Source organism: Vulpes vulpes, chromosome 6, assembly GCF_048418805.1.
Source record: "Vulpes vulpes isolate BD-2025 chromosome 6, VulVul3, whole genome shotgun sequence".
Classification (NCBI taxonomy): domain Eukaryota; kingdom Metazoa; phylum Chordata; class Mammalia; order Carnivora; family Canidae; genus Vulpes; species Vulpes vulpes.
The window spans coordinates 112585636-112607137 of record NC_132785.1 but is presented as its reverse complement, the minus strand read 5'-3'; the positions used below and the strand labels follow the sequence as shown (position 1 = coordinate 112607137).

General features: G+C 37.5%; 1 protein-coding gene and 1 long non-coding RNA gene across 51 annotated transcripts in view; one reads left to right on the top strand and one right to left on the bottom strand.

Annotated features, from left to right (window-relative positions):
- The window catches only part of LOC140599410 (uncharacterized), a 28147-nt gene extending 21654 nt beyond the window's left edge, over nucleotides 1-6493 (top strand). Inside the window, exon 3 of the long non-coding RNA XR_012002291.1 lies at nucleotides 6336-6493. This is a non-coding gene — a long non-coding RNA (uncharacterized lncRNA). The remainder of the gene's footprint in view (nucleotides 1-6335) is intronic.
- Nucleotides 1-21502, bottom strand: part of NRXN3 (neurexin 3) — a 1525926-nt gene that overhangs the window by 246900 nt on the left and 1257524 nt on the right. The gene's annotated exons all lie outside the window — the stretch shown is intronic.

Sequence of the window (21502 nt, the reverse complement as noted above, 5' to 3'; positions counted from 1 at the left end):
CAGTTGCCCCTGACCGTGGTTTTTATTCATCATACATTTCCACTTGGCTGAACCCACTAATGGATGAAAAAAGAGTTTATACCTGGAAAATGGCTCAGTTAAGCTCTCTATAGAATTCACTGACTGTCACTCTAGCCCCCCAAAATAATTAAAATGTCCAGGAAAAAATAACCTAGTAATGGCCAGAAACTCTACTACTTCAAAATCCATTTTCTCAAGTAATGCATTGCAATTCCATGATGACTTCATGGAGTTGGGGCAGACATTTCTTATAGTACACAGTACTCCAAAGATGTAATCAGCTTAATCCTTTCATCTAACAGTTATTATCACCAAAAGAAGGGCTGCCTCTCTCCAAACATGAACAGACTATAATGATTTGGGAAGAATTGTCTAAGTCATTTTCTGGAGTGGCTTAAGTGTAACCTTAAGTTCACAGAAAAGGAGGGAGGAAGGAAAAGAATGGACCCAGAAAGCAAAGATTTATTCTAGCAGACAATGCTGTTTAGCTAGGGCTGTCTTCTTCTTCCATCAGCCAAAACAGACCTTTCTTGATCTTAATGATAAAAATCACAGGCAATACATAAACTTATTAGAATAAAGATGACCATGATCAGAACAAACACCAAAAATAATACAGGGGAAAAGTTAACTTTACTATCAAAGCTTACTTCTGACTGCCCTGCAAAAAGGGGGCAAAGCGCCTGTCTTCCTTGGTAATGTTGGGACAATAGTAGCTACTTAGCCCATCTATGTCCAGGTACTGTTCTAAAGGCTCTACTTAGATTCTCTCAAGCAGTCCTTATTACCTTGGAAGCAGGTATGCCTATTTTCTCTATTATTAAATCAGAAAACTGAGGCTCTGAGAAGCACCTGACTTACTCTTTCAATATGTATCTATGTTAGCCACTTGGGAATTTAGAGGGAATTTAACCCCTCTAGGTTTGTGGTGTTGAGATCACTCTTTGAATTAGATTTTTCCTTTTTTTTTTTTTTTTTTTTTTTTTTTTTTTTGCTGTTTTACGTGATTTTTATGTAGTAACTTAAAGTACAATAAGGGAGCAAAACAATTTTTGAATACTGTGGAATTTGCTTTTAAACAACATGTTACTGAAGGAAATACACCTAAGACTATCTCGTCTTTCTAAAAAACTGATAATAAACGTCAGGACAAGTATTACTAATGAAGTGATCTCATCTCTTATCTGGCAGGTGCTCTGAAAATGCCATAGTAAAATTTTGCTGAATTATTAAATTGGTCAATGTTATACATAGTGCTTTTGCCATTTATTCATTCATCCACTCATTCAGTAAACCAGTATCATTAGTTTATAATCAGTGCCAGGCATTATGGTGCACACAAAATTACAAAGCAGCTATGATCCATGAAGAGATCCTAGGATATAGTTGAAACCCCAGCATTTTAAAATTTGGATCTAAGAGTTCTCAGTCTAGTGTCCTGGAGCTTCTATTATTTTACCTGTGAAACTATGGATGATAATTATACTTCCTTAAAATGGTGCCTTAGAGATCAATGAGACTATTTGAGAAGACCCTTATGTAGGCTACAAAATACAATAAATACGTAGCTTAGTTATACTCCTATTGCATGACAATTTTAAAGGACCTTACACCTAGTTGGTGAGGAAAAACATACACAATAAAGATAACTAACAGGCCAGTTGATAAGTGCTAAATGAAAGGCTGAAGAATTAAGATTTAAGGAATTTAGAGTAAGGGGAAAAGTAATTTCCAGTGGGAGAAATATGATTTGACTTTGGCTTTGGGATGCAATTAAGATAAGAAGAACAAGAATGACATACCAAAGAAACAAAGATATGAACAAAAACAATGAGGCAGTAACTAAATATCCCGAGTCTGGGCAATGCCTGTAAACCCCTATAACTAGAACCCCTGTCAACCAAGGAGAATTGGAGGAGTTTAGGTGTATACTGGGCAACATGGGTTGCCTTCAACACATGTTAAGGAAACTGGGAAATTTTTTTTTAAGATTTTATTTATTTATTCATGAGAGATACAGAGAGAGAGAGAGAGAGGCAGAGACATAGGCAGAGAGAGGGAAGCAGGCTCCATGCAGGGAGCCTGACGTGGGTCTCGATACCAGCTCTCCAGGATCACACCCTGGGCCGAAGGTAGGGGCCAAACTGCTAAGCCACCCAGGGATCCTGGAAACTGGGAAATTTTAAACAGGCAACCAACACATGGTTTTGGAGAGATGACATCAAAGCTGAACTCCAGTAGATGAGTCTGGCTCCTTGTCCAGAGGAGGCTGGAGAGGAGAAGGGGATGAGAGCAGAGAACCCTTGGGGAAGCTAGGTAATAAGAGCCAAGATTTGGGGCACCATGTCTAAAGGTTTTTTCCTAACTTGGATAATCAAGGATTTGCAAAGGGCAGGTGATTGGGTCAAAGTCAAGTTTAGATCAAAGCTCTGCCCCTGGAGCTGAGCTGATTCCTATATTCTATAAGACATGAGTAGCCAAGTGAGATTCCTGGTCCCTGGGAAAGGTGTCCTAACCTGACAGCAGAGAGAAAAAGCTTCCAACCTGAGTGCCTTGCTCTCTGAACAGACTGGTTGATCCCATTATGGCTGGGTGAAGTGAACCAATTTTTCACAGACCTGAAAATAAGATTTATTTTTAGTTGTTTTGAGAAAAAAGGTTGTCAGAAAGGATTAGGCCCACATTTTTTTTTTTCTTATGGCACTCACACCCCTCCCCACTTCTATTTCTTTTTGCTTTCTTTCTGTCCATATTCTACAGTGACGGAGAGTGATTCCTCTTTGGTTTTTTTTTTTTCCCCTACTTTGATCAACATCAGGAGATTTTTTAAAAAGCTGAAGCAAAATAACAAAAGCAGAACACATCCTGAGTTAACTGAACTTCAAGGTAGAAACTCAGCGATGCTCTTCCCACACACTGAAGAAGCAGATAAAATGGACCAAGCTATTTATAGTCACTTTCCCAATTCTAATAATCTTCCATTTAATTAGGACTGTAAATAGCACCAGTGAATGTTCTGTAGCAACACATGAGCAATCCCAGCCCCTTCTCAGAATATATCCCACCCCAGACAAGGAAAGAGTATCAGAGTGGGTTCTTCAGCTCAAAGACACTGAATTAGGGAAAAAAGAAAAAGCTATCATTTTTTTTTTTTTTTGCTGTTGTTGTGCTACATAGAAGAAATGACTGAAAGTTTAAAGAGACAGGAAATTCTAGTTCTCCTCTACAATTCTAAACAATGTCAGTGATAAAATACTCCATACACCTGTGCACACTTATTAAATCTTGCACTGGTCAAAATTCTAAACAGTTGCTGCAGACATTGTTGAGTTTAATGGTATATATGTAAGCTTCAAGTTAATACATTTTTATTACCTATTTAATAACATGGAAGATAATTCAGAGAACTCCCAATTATACAGTCAATCCCCCAAACCTATAAACTCAGCTACATGCATTCATTCGGAGAGTACATTTGTCATGTTCCAGAATCATTAACACTTAATGTAGGTGCAGTGTGCATCCCCAACCCTGTGATAGTACATGTCTCTGTTTAAACAATCTATTTGAAATAAAGAGTAATAGCATAGTGATTGTCACAGAAGAAAGAGGGCAAAGTTATTCAGTTCTGTCATTTTCTGCGACCACTTGGAACTTTCAACTGTTTTATTTGTGTCCATTCAGTGAATGAGAGAGAGCTGCATTGTGTAATGCTCTTGTTTGGTAAGTTCCAATTTTACATCTGAAATATTTCTACTGAATTTGAACAATAGCTTTAAAAATGAAATGCATCATTCTACTTTAATTGTTAATTGTTATAAAACAAAAGAATAAAGCATGAGAGCTACTAAATTATTAAATGATTATTGCTGAAAATAATCTCGTCATAGAGAGTCAGAAAGTAGAGTGAGGATGTTAATAAATGACTTACATACTTTAGGGATTCAGCTCCTGTGAGGATGTTAATAAATGTACTTATATACTTTAGGGATTCAGCTCCTGTTTTACACACACAAACACACACCACACACACACTTGAAATTGACTTAAAGGTATTTCGCTCCTTGCAAACATATCCACCCTGACTAAAATATCCAGAAAGCCTTTCCTTTTGCCTTGTCTCAAGATGTGGTAGCTGCACTAGATTTCCTGTTTCTCTCATTTGGAAATGATGGGTTTGGTGAGACCTTTGGAGAACAGCCTAAAATGAAAAGCATATTGCACAGTGAAGAATTTAACTCCCTCCTCCCCCCAGGAAAAGTATGGCCTTTGCCTTCTAGTTCTGGGAAGTCATCTATAAACCCTTGGATTACTATACTTTTTTTAAAAAAATTTTATTTATTTATGATAGAGAAAGAGAGAGAGAGAGAGAGAGAGAGAGAGAGAGAGAGGCAGAGACACAGGCAGAGGGAGAAGCAGGCTCCATGCACCGGGAGCCCAACGTGGGATTCGATCCCGGGTCTCCAGGATCACGCCCTGGGCCAAAGGCAGGCGCTAAACCACTGCACCACACAGGGATCCCAGATTATTATACTTGATAGGAGCACTGTCTTTGGTAAAGATAGGGCTGGCGTGCCAGACAGTTCAACACTGGGACTTATGGTGGGCCTATGAGGTACATCAATACTGTGACTTAAGGTGGGGACTTAGAGGGCACACTGTCAGCTCTACCTCCTGAGGAGCTTAAGATTGAGGTCAGCCATGTGGGCAGTAAACCATGTTTATGTGATGGAATATTCCCTCCAAAACAAGAACAAACAACAACTCTGGACACCAAGACTTGGGTAGGCTTTGCTGGGTGGCAATATTCTGAGCATATACTGTCACATATCATGGCCAGAAGGAGTAAATGCTGTCTGTGACTCCATGGGGAGAGGACAACTGGAAGCTCCATATTTGGATACCTGGAGTCTATTCCATGTGTCTTTTCCCCTTTTCCCTTAGCTTATTTTAATCTGTATCCTGTCCCTTATAAAAAGAACTGCAGTGAGTTATGTGAATTCTACCAAATTATCAATTCTGAGAGTGGTTTTGTGAAACTCCTGAACTTGCAATTGGTGTCACAAGTGAGGGCAGTCTCATAGACTGCTCCCTTAAACTTTTAACATATGGATGATTTATCTTTCACCCAGAATTGGTATGATAACAAAGAGCATATTGTGAATGTGTTTGGTTATTTGAAGCTAAAAGACTCCATGTAGGGAAACACTTCAAGGCAAGCTGACAGCTATTATATTAGACATTAAATTAGTGTAAGGACATCACACAGCCCTGGTCTGTGAAGGGGAGTATTATACTGGTCCTGCATTAATCACAACCTCTATGTATAGGCATTTGTCTGCTACTAGCAATGTGTCCATTTGATATGTACATATGGATCATCCATTGTGCGCCATATTTTATACCTGATGACACAAAGTAACATAGGATCTCTGCATTAAGGAATTGTCTAATGACTCAGAAAATTATGTACACATGTACACACATATACACACACAAACACTATAAAAGTAGATACAAAGTGTGATGGTGTATGCCAAATTCAAAGGACTCAAGTTTCTCTAGAAGTGAGTTTCTGACTTTACAGAAGAAGGTATGTTTGGGCTGGGTTTTGGATAATGTATATGCAAAAGGGAAGGAAAAGATAAATTAACCAACAATGTATCCAAACTGAAAGTAGTCCAAATATAGCAGTAAGAACACATTCAGAAGGCTGAAAGCTAGGCTAAGATAGAGGCTTTGACAAAAACTCCAAGTAGACTTTCCTAATTATCCTGGAGAATGCTAACAGTGATGGGAAGCAATTGCTTCCTACTATTGAGAATACAACAAAAAAAAGCAATGGATTTTTTTTTATAGTAGGAAGAATTTAGATGAAATATTTGGAACATTCTACTGCTAGAGTTAAGAGACACTGATGAATACTGGGAATCTTAAAATGAGGGTAGGGGCCACATATGCAAAAGTTTGGGATAATATAAGAGATGACATTGAGCTTCCTCTGAGTTCTGGGACTTTATGGAAAGTGAAAAGAAAAGGTGAAGGCCTGGGATAAAAGTGGGATCAAGAGAGGGAATCTGTGAAATGAGTCAGAATCTAATCCATGGGAGGCCAGCAAAATGAAGCCTGAACAGATAGGAGGTGACAGCGGGGCCATAAGGCTGCCGTCTGTCCAATGCCAAAATGAGAACAGAACCATCCTCCCATTTGTCCCTCTCCTGGGTTAGGAATCCTTCTCCCCCATCCAATTGCTCTATAACACAACTCTTCAAATAAATCATTTACCATTTCCTGTTTTTTTTTTTTCTTTTTAGAATCCTGGATTTTGACATCTGTGGTCTAAATAGATGGACCTCCTTAAAGCAACACATTCAAAAGAAACTGTTGTGTGATCATGGCTGTCACTTAATTTCTTTGCTATTCTGATATCTATGTGTGCTTAAGAAGGTAAATAAATGGAAGGGAAAGAATATCCAGGAGAGCTTTTGACCTTCGCTGCTTTCCCCTAAATATATATTTACACACAGTTGGCAGAGATTGGTGGAAGGAAGCATGTGTGAATAACGTCCTTGGAGCCCTTGGGAAAATGCATTTTTAATTTATTTCTGCTTCTTTCCTTACCTAGATCAAATAAGTGGATAATGCCAGAGAGACGGGCGCCATCCCAGCAGCCTGAGAAAGAAGCAATTACACATTCTTTTGCTCTCCCCTTGAAATCAGAACAGATAAGAAAAATACCATTTTGGCAGCACCTGCTGCTGCTGGTTTGGGGACTTTTTTTGTCTTCTTCCCAGAAAGAAAGCAAAATCTAAATTAAAAAAAAAAAAAAGCACAACTTGGCCAGCTGATCAATTTTACAGCAGACTCTTGCAGCAGACTGGCTATTGTGTCTGAATCATATTTTCCCAGTTGGATTATAAATGCATGATTGACTGAAAGAACTTACAAATGCATATGAAAAGCAGGAGCAGCATCCTTCTCCATTTCTGCATGAAAATAAGAGACATAAACCTCAGATCCATCCATCCATATGCTTAGGTAATGATCTCACTGAAAGATAGGGATGGAAACCAGGGATTATAAGCCATCACTGACATGGAAGGGGGACTAAAATGACAGGAAATTCTGCTTTAGAGAGAACAAAACACAGAATCCAAAAATAAACCTAGTGAGATTTGAGGCGCAAGTATAACATGGTGCCTTCTTCCAGTTATTTTTGTACTTGAAAAACAAACAAAATGCAGGTCATTTTTAAATTCAACATTTTACCTTTTGTCCTTTCTTAAGCATCTCAGCTTATTTTGTTTCTTTTTCCCTTCCTCTGAATCCACCCTCCCCCAACCACTACAAGCATATTTCAAAAGAATTTGCTTATGCCTTGGGTTCTTGCTCTCTGTACCATTCTTCAATCTTCTACGGAGTTCTTGGATTCCAAGCCCCAAGAGGGTAGGCAGCAGGCCTCCGTACTAAGTTTTCTGTTTCAGTAGCCAACTCAGCGCTATGCACAATTAGGTACTTAATTGCTTTGTGATGACTATGATTGATGATGTTTTCCACATATACTAATTCCAGAGAGAAATTCACTTCCCCTATCAGATGGATTGCATACAAATGACTACTCCAAAAACATGACTGCAACAAATAATTCTAGAAAATAAGGTCTTTGAATTTTTACTAGAAGGCCCATTTCACTTACAAACACACAAATAGAAATCAATGATAATGTTGCTTTTATAATCTACTTTCTTAAAGCAAGAATGTCACATAGATTGGGCGTTGGGGAAGAACATCAGTGAATAAATTATACAGCTTGTTTTGTTTTCTTGAAAGTTCTGTCTCCATTACTTCATCTGTAAATTGAGGATATTAACCTTTTACCTTGCGGTGATTTTAAAATAGGTCTGCAAATTCTTTAACATTCCTCCCTTCAAAAGATAAAACCTATTTTCACTCTTCTTTATTGTGGGCCAGATGTAGTGACTTACTTCTAATAATCAGCTATGGCAGAAATGAATGCTTTTGTCTGATTCTCTTTCAGTCTTTTTCTTGCTCTCTCTCTGTCTCTGTCTCTGTCTCTGTCTCTCTCTTCACTTGTCCTGTGGGAAGTTAGTCATCATGTCTGAAGATACTCAAGTGCCCTGTGGAGAGGCCCATGAGTAGAGGAACAGGGGACTCTTGCCAAAAGCCAGCACTGACTTGTAGCCGGGTGAATGTGTCATCTTAAAACCTCCAGTTCTAGTCAAGCTTTCAGACAACTGCAGCCCTGGTGAGCATTCACTGCAACCTTGAGAGAGAGTGTCTGAACCAGAATAACTCAGCTTAGTCACTATTGCATTCCTGACCCATAGGCATCGCAAGAAATCAAGTTTAACCATCGTTGTAAGCCACTACAGTTCCAGGTAATTTTTTGGACAAAACTAGATAACTAATATAATTCTTTTCTCGTAGTATTCTTCTGAAGGTCGAATGAGATAACATGTAAAGAAGTTAGCATATGACGGTAATCAATAAACACTGGTTCTGTATTTCTACTTGGCAGTGATCAAGTGTTATTATGACTACACTAATTTCATAGACATTTCTTAATCCAGGAAGTGCTTAAAGTATATGTAGAATTCTACAAAAGATAGAGGAGGAACAAGCCTATGTGAGGTTAGCTTAAAGCTTCTCTCTTTTTCATTCCATATGGATATTTCACTAAGTTGTGAAGTTTATCCTAATGGCTTCTAAAATTGTGGTTAGGAAGAAGATGGCACCTGGTTAAAAAAAAAAAGAAAAGCAACATGGGGAAAATAGCATTGAGAAGGTTTAATTGTCTCATACCTGTCCGTAAGAAAAAAAAAAAAGAAGAAAAATAAGTCAAAGTGTTAAAATTCCAATAATAATTATATTAATAATAGAATTTATTAGCAATGACTATAACATGTATAAGCTAAGTGCTATTCTTACACCCTATTTACAGATGGGAAAACTGTAGCTCATAGATACAGTAGTTTTGTAAGGTTAAATAGATAGTAAGTAGTGTGGACAGCCCTGTTGGCTCAGCGGTTTAGCACCTGCCTTCAACCCAGGTGTGATCCTGAAGACCTGGGATCGATCGAGTCCCATGTCGGGCTCCCTGCATGGAGCCTGCTTCTTCCTCTGCCTGTGTCTCTGCCTCTCTCTCTGTGTCTCTCATGAATAAACAAATAAAATTTTTAAATCTTAAAAAAAAAAAAAGATAGTAAGTAGTGGAATTCAGGAGGGATGAACCTAAGTCTTCATTCTTAATCTTTATGCTACACCATCCTCCCTAGTAAATGGCAGCAAAACATATATCCACATTGGAGGATAAATGTAAGTGATTTTTGAGCAAATGTCAATTGTTGGTAGAATATATCAACAAATAATTGGTATAACCTCTTGGTAAAATGTTATGGACTAGTTTTTCTACTTTTTGTCATTCGTTTATGCTCCTTTCAAATCCCTTCATAACTGTAGTTGACATGGGTTTGCCTTTATGTTTTTTTTTTCTTTTATACAATGTAAAATGTGTGGCTCTGATAAGATAAGGTCCTGTGTTGGCCATAAACTTCCCAGTGAACTTACAATATAACACTATATTATTATTGTCTGTTATTTTATTAATAATATATCTTATTATCAGAGTGAAGATTCTAATAGAGATTGGACTTGATTTTAAACCACTTAATATTCTGTTCCATACCCTCAGCCTGGCCGTCAAGCTGTTGAGGGAATTGATAAAGGATTACAAAATCGGATAAGCAACTACATCATGGACATGGCAGTCCTCCAAGACAACTTCATTATCATCTATAAGCCTTATGAATGGCCAAGTAACCACAAAATCAGCTGAGAACACTAGAGTTTCCTTATGATTCTCTTAAGAAAGCAATACACAAAACCTACACACACACACACACACACACACACACACACACACACACAAAGGGTTGGCATCCTTGCTAGTTTCCTCTAAGCAACCAATAGAAGGACATGGTCTATAAATTGGAACAGCTAAGGCTGGATATAGCCTTCCCTGAGTTGGCCCAAAAGTGGTCTTTTAAAGGTTTGAATTAGTTTCTAACTTTCACAAATGGAAAATTCCACGTGAAAGTTTATATTTCTGGTTCTTTTTTTTTATTGAAAACCCAGACAAAACTGGTCCTGCATGACTACTGGAGGTAGCTGAAATTAACTGGCCACTTTAGAAGCTGCTCTCCGTATTTTCTCCATCTGTACTCCCTGTTGCATTATACCTGCCCTCAATACCCTCTTTTACATCATCTGTTGAGTCCCTTAGGTATCTGGATTTGTGATTTTCACACAAAACTGAGAACTTTGTGATGACAAAGCCTGTATCTGTCTGGCATCTGATCTAGCAGATGCAGGTACTTAAATTATTGCTAAATGTCAGAATCTCTCTCCCTTTCCTTACTTATTCTGCACCTATGCATTCAAGCTAAAGACAAATGTGTCTAAATGAGCTAAAGACTTTAAATGTGTCAAAGTGATGAAAAATAAAAAGATGATATCTGACGGCATCAACAAATCAGTAAGACCTTCTCACCACAGAAGATAGTTGAAAAACACTAAACTGGAAAAGCACAGCAGAGCAAAACTCGTCTAACTCTACAGACACTTGCTCATATGCTAGCAAAACTGGGGCCCCTTTATAATTGACATTCTACCACCTTGAATTATTTATCTAAGTACATGATCTTGGGTCATACCTCTGGACCTTAGTACATGTTGCTCCTTCTGAATGGTTCCTTTCTAGTCTAATTAACTCTCATTTATTAAATGTAATCCCTCATTGATATCATGCCTTACCAGAAGTCACACCTCCATGATTTGCCTTCTAGGCTACTTCTTTGTCTACATACTTATATTATGGCACTTTTCATATAGTATCTTTAATGTACATGTCTTCTTTGTAGAATGTTAGTTTTTTAAAGGTATCCTTTTGATTTTAATTTATTATTACCCCCAACTCTAAGCATAGAGCTTGACATAAGTAAATACGCAATGAAATTAATTTCTACTCTTCTGTGAAGACTCAATAGATGAGTCAAGGAAAGTTTATTTTCAGGGTCCAATTGTCCTGGGCTGTCCTGCTCCTCAGCTGCAACACAAAAAAGCATGGTACTGTGAATCTGTCACATGGATACAAATGTGCAAATGGAGAGTATCAGCAGGTTACCAGGATCACTTATAACACAGATAAACTCAAGATAATTGACTATATTGTACCTAATAGTCTGAAGCACATAAGAAGGTAAAACAATATTTCAAATATTTTCAATTTACTTTATTGATTCTTTGGAGCTAATTCTGTTATATCTTAGGTTTTACTGAGGGACTGACCTACTCACCCTATCAATGCTAAACAGAACAGTTTCAAAGGATTTGCATGAAGTACATTAACTGTGTTTGTATCTGTAGTTGATATGAGTAATAAAGGGGAACAGGATCCATAGAACACACTATTAAAGGGACATGTAATAATCTACAGTTCTTATCCGAGAGATTTATGTGATTAAAGGCAATAAGCAAGAGTTGTCATTATAATATAAAAATTCTCATTGCTTTAACAATCACCACTTCAAGCCTTATGCATACACACACAAGATGCCTTGTTTATTCTATGGAGGAAAATCTGCTGGGAAATAGTCCCTTGACTTATTTTCAGTGATAAACAGATAAATGGCAGCCTGTAAATATGATTTTAAACTGAAGAGCCACGGAATTTTTCTAAAATCTTGCATAAGGATAGATACTTCCTTCTAATACCTCTTGGGCTTTCAACCCAATAATTAAGAAGTTACTGTAGTTTGTTCATCTATCCATACTCCTCCCATACACACACATCTGTGGACATACACACTACAATTATTTTCTGTAACTAAACTTAATTTTTTTAAAGATTTATTTATTTATTTATTTATTTATTTATTTATTTATTTATGATAGACATACAGAGAGAGAGAGAGAGAGAGAGAGAGGCAGAGACACAGGCAGAGGGAGAAGCAGGCTCTTGCCAGGAGCCCGACGCAGGACCTGATCCTGGAACTCCAGGATTGCACCCTGGACCAAAGGCAGGTGCGAAACCGCTGAGCCACCCTGGGATCCCCACTAAACTTAATTTTTAGGATTAATAGTATAAACTAATAATATCAATTACTTCTCCAGAATTACTAACTCTTGAGAAAATGATCTTATGGACCCCTAACTCAAAAGACTGGAAATAAATCCAATCCCAGGGAAAGCCTTGCAGGAACCACCTATAGCTGCCTTTGTTTCTTTCATCAATCCTGGATGCAACTTAGTATTTTAGCCATATGTGAGCACAGTTGTCATTTTCTTTAACCTGTCTTACTATACTTTCTACTGTCTTTTGTGTGTTAACTATGATATTTTTAAATGACTTCACCTGCAAGTAAGGGTATATCTTGTGATATCAGTACATTTTTACCTCACAAATGAAAATGGAATTTTGTTCATTTTGGTTGTAAAATAGTCCATTTGATTATTAAAAGCTAGCCCAAGCTAATATATTGGTCTTCACACAATAACTAAATCATGTCATAACTTATCCTAAGGTTTCTGACATATATATTGCAGTCATCCATTGGATGGTAACATTCCATGGCAGCATTTGGATACTCACTTAGGAAAGAATGGATAGAATTGTACCAATGGTGTATGAGCTTAATATAGACTATTGCATACTAAATATTTGTGTCCCTCTAACATTTATTTGTAGAAGCCTGAACTCCTAGTGTGGCTGTATTTGAAGATGGGGCCTCTAAGTAGGTAATTAAGGTTAAATGAAGTCATAAAGGTAGGTGATCTGACAGGATTAAAGGTTAGTGTCTTTATAAGAAGAGATGCCTGAAAGCCCTCTCTTCCACTTTCCCTTCCTCCCATTATCTCCATGCACACACCAAGGGAAAGCCACGTGAGGACACAGAGAGAAAGGTAGTCTTCTGTATACCAGAAGGAAAGGTCTCACCAGAAACTGAATTGGCCAGAAACTTCATCTTAGACTTTCCAGACTACAGAACTTTAAGAAATAAAAATCTATTGTGATATCCTGTCATGGCAGCCCAAGGCAACTAAGGCAAGATTCAGGGCCTGACTGGGTCTTAAGACCTATCCCCCATTAGCATCAGGGGCTCTGCTCTGCCTAGGTGCAAGAGGGGATGAGGGTCCCGTGAGAAGAAAAGTCAGAGAATCCTGGAATGGGTGATAGAAATGAAGAGGGAGAGAAAGGGCTGTGTCTTCCTCAGGCAAAACCATGTGCCAAGCTGGAACCCTAAGAAGAAGGGTTTTTACCTCATTTCTGTGGAGAACTATGTTTGGCTCTGGGAGATTAAGCTTTGCTTTAATCACTGAAGGTCTTTCAGTTTGAAGGACATAGAAAGCAGCATTCTCATGTCAGGGATTATTTCAGTGACAATTTTAAATTCAAGTGGATTGACAGGGAGCAGACATCAACAAAGAGGCCAAGAAGAAGAAAAAAAAGAAAAAAACCACACACATGCACAACATATGAGAGGATCAACTGTGAACAAATGGGGAAAACTTAGAGGCTACCTGGAAATAACTGTTGTTGGGTAGAAAGAAGTTGCAAGGGAGCCTGAATAAGGGGCCAAGAACTTAGGAGTTTTGGTATAAGGTTACTAAGTCAGAAAATGTTAAGCACTAATGCTATATTTCCATAAGGGCTGTGGAACAGGAAAATAAGTCCACTCTGGTGATAATATTAAAATATTCATATTCTCTCTCTCTCGTTCTGTCACTCACACACACACACACACACACACACACACCCCAAACCCATACTTGGCCCATCTAAAAGCCCTTCAGTTATTTCTTCCTTAATCTTCTTCTTGCAGTTTTGGAAACACACATACCAGAGGGTATTGCAGAGAAACTGTGTATTTCTAAATATGAGTCAAAACCCTCAGACCTTTGCATAGTACATTTTAATGCAAAATAAGTATCATCTATTCTGATTAAAATGGACATAGAAAATCTGGGGATGCAATACCTGTTCTTTCTTTCACAAAAACAGGAAGTCTTTTTAAAATGATTTTCTCCTTTAGCACAAGTAGAAAAGGCAATGAATAAATGGCTTTTTTTTTCTCTCTCCTAAACCATAAAGCTACCCAGTCTTCTGCTTATAGAAGATAAGAATATATTTCTAGCATAGTGACAGTAGGTATTCTCCAGTATAGTGCAATAGGTAGGAAGTATGTATCAGTGTGTCCCCAGAATGAAAAAAAAAAAAAGATTTAATATGTAGTTAGACAAATTTTCACACAGAAACCAGCAGGAGTTTTCAGATCTCTGGTAATTAATCTAAGTGGATTTTGTTTTGTTTTGTTTTGGTCATTCTGATGTCAAAATCTTGCCCGATATCTCAAAGTCAGAACATTGTGAAAATCCTCCATTTTAAAAAGTCTATGAGCCATAATCACATGTTTAAAAATGCATTCATTAACAACGTAAGGCTGTTAAATCCTCAAGAAATCCTCAAGAGATATATTAATCTAGGGCATGATTACCTTACCCTGCCTACCTAGCCAAATGGTCCTTTTGAGTACAATTATTAGCCAATGTTCTTTTGTTACTATTACTCCTCACTGCCATTTCAAATGCTGCTAGTAAGTAAATGGTGTTCTTAGATACGATAGAAGTGATATGTTCCTTCTGATGGAATTGAAATATGAAGGACAGTGGGAGACAGCATATCTGATAAAATGGGCTACTTCCTCACTAGCTGAGTCATAGAGAGGACATTTGAGTCATGGGGTTGCTTTATCACAGCAAACACTATTTGCTTCCTTAATAATATTCACAGGAAAAGTCCTCCTATCTCTGACTAGAACATAGACAAATAGGAAATAGAGGGAACATTATATTTGAGTCCTTTACACATTCTGGTTAGCCCTGGTGAGTTGATTCAGTTAGAACATCTTTTTAAGGTTGTATTTTGGTGAACCCTTTCAGAACAGATAAAACTGAGGTCAAAAATCTGCACATTTGTTAGGTTTGGAATATATTATCTATGATCTCAGAATTCTTAAAAGTTCAAGTGTTTTTCTCACTGAGGAGGCTCAGTACATAATGACTAGTGAGAATGATGCTTGATTCATCTGAAACTGGTAGAGAATAAAGTTCCACCCATTTCACTAGGTGATTTTTACACACTGAGAGTAGATTATAGATAAAACCTGGTGTCCCACCACCTGAGCTCCAAGTAATATACCCCACATCAAGGGTTCAGATCTTAACAGGCTCAGGAATAATCTTGTTTCCTTTGGAGGGAAGGAAGTAGTGTGAAACACCTGCATATTATTTGGCTCTGTATTTTGAGGAAAATAAAATCTTCTTGACTTATCACTTTCTGTGTTCTTCCACTCCATTGATTGTGATCAAAGGAATCAAGATATGCTCCAGTCTCCACAACAGAGATATTCTTATTTGGGGAAGGCTCCAGAAAGGATGATGGATCCTTTACTGAGTCTAGTTGTGAGCTAACTTCCACCTATCTATGTCCCATGTCATGATTTTAGCCCTAGAATTAGGACACTGAAAATCCTTGACTGTCTGGATTCCATCTCGGAGTTGTCTCAACCATATAATGAGTATGCCAAGGGCCACTGGTATGCCAGGGGTTCTGATTTCTCAAACATGGATCTGGAAAGTCCATACGTTAGATTAAGAAGCATATTCCATCCTAAATAAAGGTAGTTTAAAATTTTATGAGGTTTTTGTTTTCTTTTCTGTCTACAGAAATAGAATATGATAATAATTATCAAAAACAAAGAAAAAGCAAACTACACTGAACATAGAAGTAGACATCAGCAGATGTTCTAACAGCCATACACCAAGAACAAATAATAGTTAAATATTGCTAAGTGAAGAAAAATAACATTCAGAAGCAAGAGTCAGGGGAATTAGGTAGACAGATTGTAATTAGCAATTACCTAAACTGGAACATGTCCAGGACATAAGGGCTAACATCACCTCTACCACTCTAAGAGGTACCCTGGGATTCTTATTAATTCTTAATAAACTAAAGTAAGTAAGAGCCCCCTCCCTGCTTTATCTCCCATTAAGATATGGAAATCCATTTCTCTCTTATATCCAGAGATCAGTTCTGATTGACACAGAATTTTTTTGCATATATACAAAATGTTATTTTTTCATTTATGTCATGCACTGACTCCAAAGGCACTAATTTAAAAATCCGTATCAATTTGAACACAAGTGAGCCTGAACTATATTTAAGGAAATTATATCATTCAAGGGTCAAAAGAAATCACTGCTGAATTAATAGCCTGAACAAAATTTACTGCAAAACCGGAGAACAACTTACTGCAATACTTTGATGCAACCTTATACTTACAAAGGGAGCAGGAATGAGCCAGGTTCAGGAATATATTCTAGCATGCTAATTACATGCAAAACATTGGGAGATCCCTAAAGTAGGACCTCAACAAGCAACATTTTCTTATGAATTTACATTATTTAAAAATAACCCTTTATTTCGTTACAGATAACATTCAGTTATTACCAATGTAAACATGCATTTCTCCTCAGTTGAACTACATTACTGTCTTTGTTGCCCATTACAATATTATCATGATGATATGATGAGGTCTAGCTCACCTGACATTGAGAATGAATGAAGTGTTGCAATTGCAACTGAGTGATTTTTATGGGTAACCAAGGGTTATCTATGTAACATTTTTCTTTAAATTAATAAATTAAAATGTCAAGTATTTATTGAACAGTCACCACCTGAAGGGCACTGGGCTTGAGGCTGTATCTAAAGTGGATTACATCATTTTATACTGAAAATGATTTAACCCTGGTGATATATGTCTGTGCATTTATGGTTGTATGACTCCATAATGCAATCAACCCCCCATGGTTTCCCAAGTTATATAAGGGTTAGTTGTTTCTGTAACACATATTTCTCCATGGGGGCAAAACTCGCAGCAAGATTTGGTTTTAACAGTTTGTCAGTAGAAATTCTGGAGGAAGATGCACGGTTTGGAAAAGATAATTCGGTTTTGACTGAGAAGGGGTGATGCATCAGGGAGAGTGGAAAGATAGGAAGGGGCAGGAAGACTCCTCAAAAGGAAACAAAAAGCAATGAAACTCATAATCCTTTATGGTTCCAAGGTAAAAGTGCAGGAAGGACAGGCTTTCTGATCATACTTTGAATGAAATAAAGGGTAAGTTTTTAACCGACTTGAACACAAACGAAGGCTCTTCTGAACTCTTTTAGTTTCTAAACTGAAGAGACTGGGATGTTAAACCAAATCCCAAATCATTATTAACACCCAATTCTGACTCAATAGATTCTGAAATAAAGGGAATTTGTTTCAAGGAGTTAATTACCAGTTAAGATGGTAAGTTGATTTATTTTGCTAAAGCTAAAAGCCTGCTAAAGACTAGTTCCCTGGGTCTTATTAGAGTAGAAAAATGTCAGGGTCAGAGACCACAGAGCTGGAACATTCAGATTCCCCCTAAAGAGCCCTCAACAATATTTATAATAAATCTGAAACTGAAATAGAGGGAAAGAATTCATGCTAAGCTTTGGTTAAAGTGACTAAGTTATGTGCCCATGCTTTGGTGCCTGGATTCCTTCCATTCTTGCACTAAATTATTTTGCACTAAGTCATTTTTTTAAACAAATACTAAAAATAGTATTTGTGTTTGCCAAGTAATTAATGCTGAAATTTTAATAAGACTCTATTCATGGAAGAAACATAAATGGCCAGCTCCTGAATTACACTTTGTAAAACCAAACCTAATATGTGATAACAAAGTTGCCTTTTTCTGGCTGTTGGTAATTCCTACAGCCCTGTGGAAGTTAGCAAACAACTGTAATCCAGGGGGAACTGAATATGGTGAAAAGAAAACTCTGCCTTATATTAACACCAATTCTGACTCAATAGGTTCTGAATATTTCCTCTATCAGTGGCAGGACTTCTCAAACTTGAATAAAATATAGTTCCTTTTTAAAAGAAAAAGCCACACTTAAGGACCCCACTAACCATACCAATTATTTTCATTTTAGCACTTTATCAATGTAACAAGCATAAATGCACTTACAATACACTTATGCTGAAGGTCCTTATACGACCAAAACAGACTTATGAATTAAATACAAGTAAGTCTAGAAAAGTTGTAAAATTTCAATTAAAAATACTAACTTACTATAACAGCTGATGTTGCCTAGTTTAAATGAAATTACCAATTCCATAGTAAATACCACACTCCTGACCTCTAATGCCCAGGTTCTTCTGCGCTCTTCATGTTCACATCAAACAATTCTTCCCCCAATTTGAAATTTGAATTCTCCAGTTGAAATATTGTGAAGACTTTGTTTTTGAAAGTACACTCTGACATCATTTAATGTTTTGCATGGCACAAATGCAGCTCTTATAGTCTCAATCTGCTCCTGTTCTTATTAGTCCTAGACAGCTAAAAAATGAAAGGTTGTGTCCCCATGTGATCATGAATACAACTTGACTCAGGCATTAAAATCTTGTTCAAGCATCTGGGTATTAAGTGGTCATGCCTAGATCATTCAAAATATGCTTGTACTACAGTTTTTTTGGACTGTCATGTTCATCTGCCACTTGCAAGGAACTCAGACCCATGAGAACGCATCCTTGGGAACCCCTTTCCGGTATGAGCAATTTGTTTTGGTGAGCCCCAACCCAAAAAGTTTACCATCCTGAAGTCAAGCTGAAGTATAGGGGACAATGGGGATTGTCAACATGGTGGTCATGATACTTCTTACTATATTTAGCATGTAGATAAGACTACATGTAAAGTTCTCATTTTGGTCTTTTGTAGGTTGATTCCCAATGTTTTTTAAACTCTGCCTTAGACATTATTAGATAAAGCAAGTTCTACTGAAGACGCATAGCACATTTAGATAATGCCAATTACATTACAAACCTGACTGTCACTATTTGAGGGATTGTGTCTGAGACTCAAACTTTCTTCTCTTCCTCTTAATGTACTCCTTTATTCTGAACTCTCATTGTTATTATACCCATAAAGCTGACACACTCCAACCAGTGCACCAAGAAAAACAGTTAAGAACCCAGGAACACCGTTTTTGTTTTTTAGATTCTTGACAATTGTTACATTATGAAACTTAACTTATAAATACACTTATTCACATAACTCAACTTATTATTGTAAACTATAATCCTCGGTCACAGTTCCTCACCCACATCAACTACTGCTGCCTGATGCCCCTGACCATACTTTTCTTCTTTCTTCTATGATGGGCCCTCTTGATCACTTATTCCATAAGGATAGAGATCCACTAAGTAGCTGGTCTATCCTGGTTGCAGCTTGGACTCATCTGGGCAGCAATTTGGGCTCCCTACCCAGAAAAGTCAATAAGGCCCAGCTATTTACAAGAGGGATGGCTGCTGTGTCCCAGTTGGAATCATTTGAGGCCATTTTCTTTCACTGATAGAGGAGAGAGATCCACTTACAGTTGAAATGCAGTCAGCTTGCACCACTGAATTCAATTACCCAGCCCTGCAACTGGCCATAGTGTGCCCTGCGGTTAGAAAAAGGGAAATGGGATAAAAGGTTTATCTTGCCTTCTTCTTTCCTATTCTTTAAGAAAAAAAGTGTCATTAATTGAACGTGTTAGCCTTCCCATTACTTGTGGGAAGCTCTTCTCTGATAAGATGGAGATTTATTTAATGAGACCCAATTTTGACAGAGTGCACTGTAATGGAAAAAAAAAAAAAAAGAAGAAGAAGAAGTCCTACAGTTAACTAGTCAAATATTAAGGTTAATCCCTGTCAATTTTATGGCCACATGCTCAAAGTTTAGATGGGATTTTCAGGAAGTTAAACACATTCATTACTTACAGAGCATCTTTATTACTCCCATAAGCCATCTGAAAGTAATACTTGCAGAAGATCCTGCTCCCTACTTCATCAAGGGGTATCGTTTGTGAAATAAGCTGCTGGGCAGACACTGGGGCACAAGGAAAGGTGAGAACCCCCTGGATGAGCCTGAGTCAAGTCTTAGTTTTGATACATGGCACTTGGGTAACTTTTATATTCACTATGTTTCTCTAGTCCTCAGTGTCCTACTCATAAAATGGGAATGACAATATGTTAGATCCACACTGTAATACCACCCACTATAGAGAAGAACTTAGCCTTAAAGAAAGTCTGTTGAGAGCTTCCAACAAGGTGCATTCATATAAGAACTAAAGGGGCTCTGCAAGGAGCTAGGCTTTTATAGTGATTCTGCTGAGGCCTCTAATTACCCCTTAGGTTTATAGTGAATAGAGCTTATTAAAGCAGACTAAACATTTCCCTTATATTTAGGGCCTTACATATTGTGAATTACTATGGATCAAAGTTTCCTCCATGCTCTGTGAAGAATTCATATTCTTCATTGGTAAACTGAAAGTAGATTCTGATTGTCAAAACACTTAGTAGAAAAAAATTACCCATCAATAACTTTATTATTTTTTTTTAGATTTGTACAGTCTTAGAAACATAGGATAGAGTTTCTATCTGAAGGACAAGAAAGGTAAGTTTTTGACTGACTTTAGTACAAACTAAGGCTCTTCTGAACTCTTTAACTTCTAAGCTGAAGAGACTGGGATGTTAAACCAAATCCCAAACTGTAGGATATTTACATGGAAATCACTGGGACTTCAAAGTATCATTATCAGCAATTATTGGACAGGAAGTAGTGTGGGCGTAGGCATGGAGCTGGCAAGGACATAACAATTTGGCAAGGCTATCTGATACCTCATTTGTGTGGATATTACTGGCTGATCTATATACAAGGCAGTGTCTTTCTATAGGACACAACAGTTCCAGGTATGTTCCAAGTATCCTTTTCATTTCAAAAATAAAGGCAATGCTGCTCAACATGACAGGCTGAAAGCTGGGGCGCCACCACAAGGGAAGACATTACTCACACATTTAAGTGACAAATGACATTCACGTACATCCCACTCCAAAGGTATGGCCTATAATTTGCAATATTGTACCACTAAATCTGGTTATTAGAGTAGTAGAATGGAATAAGGACACCTGGGTTTTATGCCCAGCTTGGCTATGGTATGTGACTCCTGGCAAGTCATTTCAGTCCCCTGCACTTTAAATTGGCATTCTGAAATGGGTGTATTGCCACCTACTCGGCAGAGGGGAAGTCTATGAAAGATCTGACATTTATATGATGTGAAATACATTTCAGACCAATTTAACTTAAAGTCCAATTTATAATGACTGACTTAAACTATTTTTAGAAAATAGGTAAACATCATGGACTGTCATCAAGCTTTTTATGAAAGGTTGATAAGATGAAAAGGTGATAAGACAAATCAATTCGTGCGTTGAGGAGATCATATGGGACAACCCTGTTATGTGACGCATTGTCCGAGATCATGAACAAT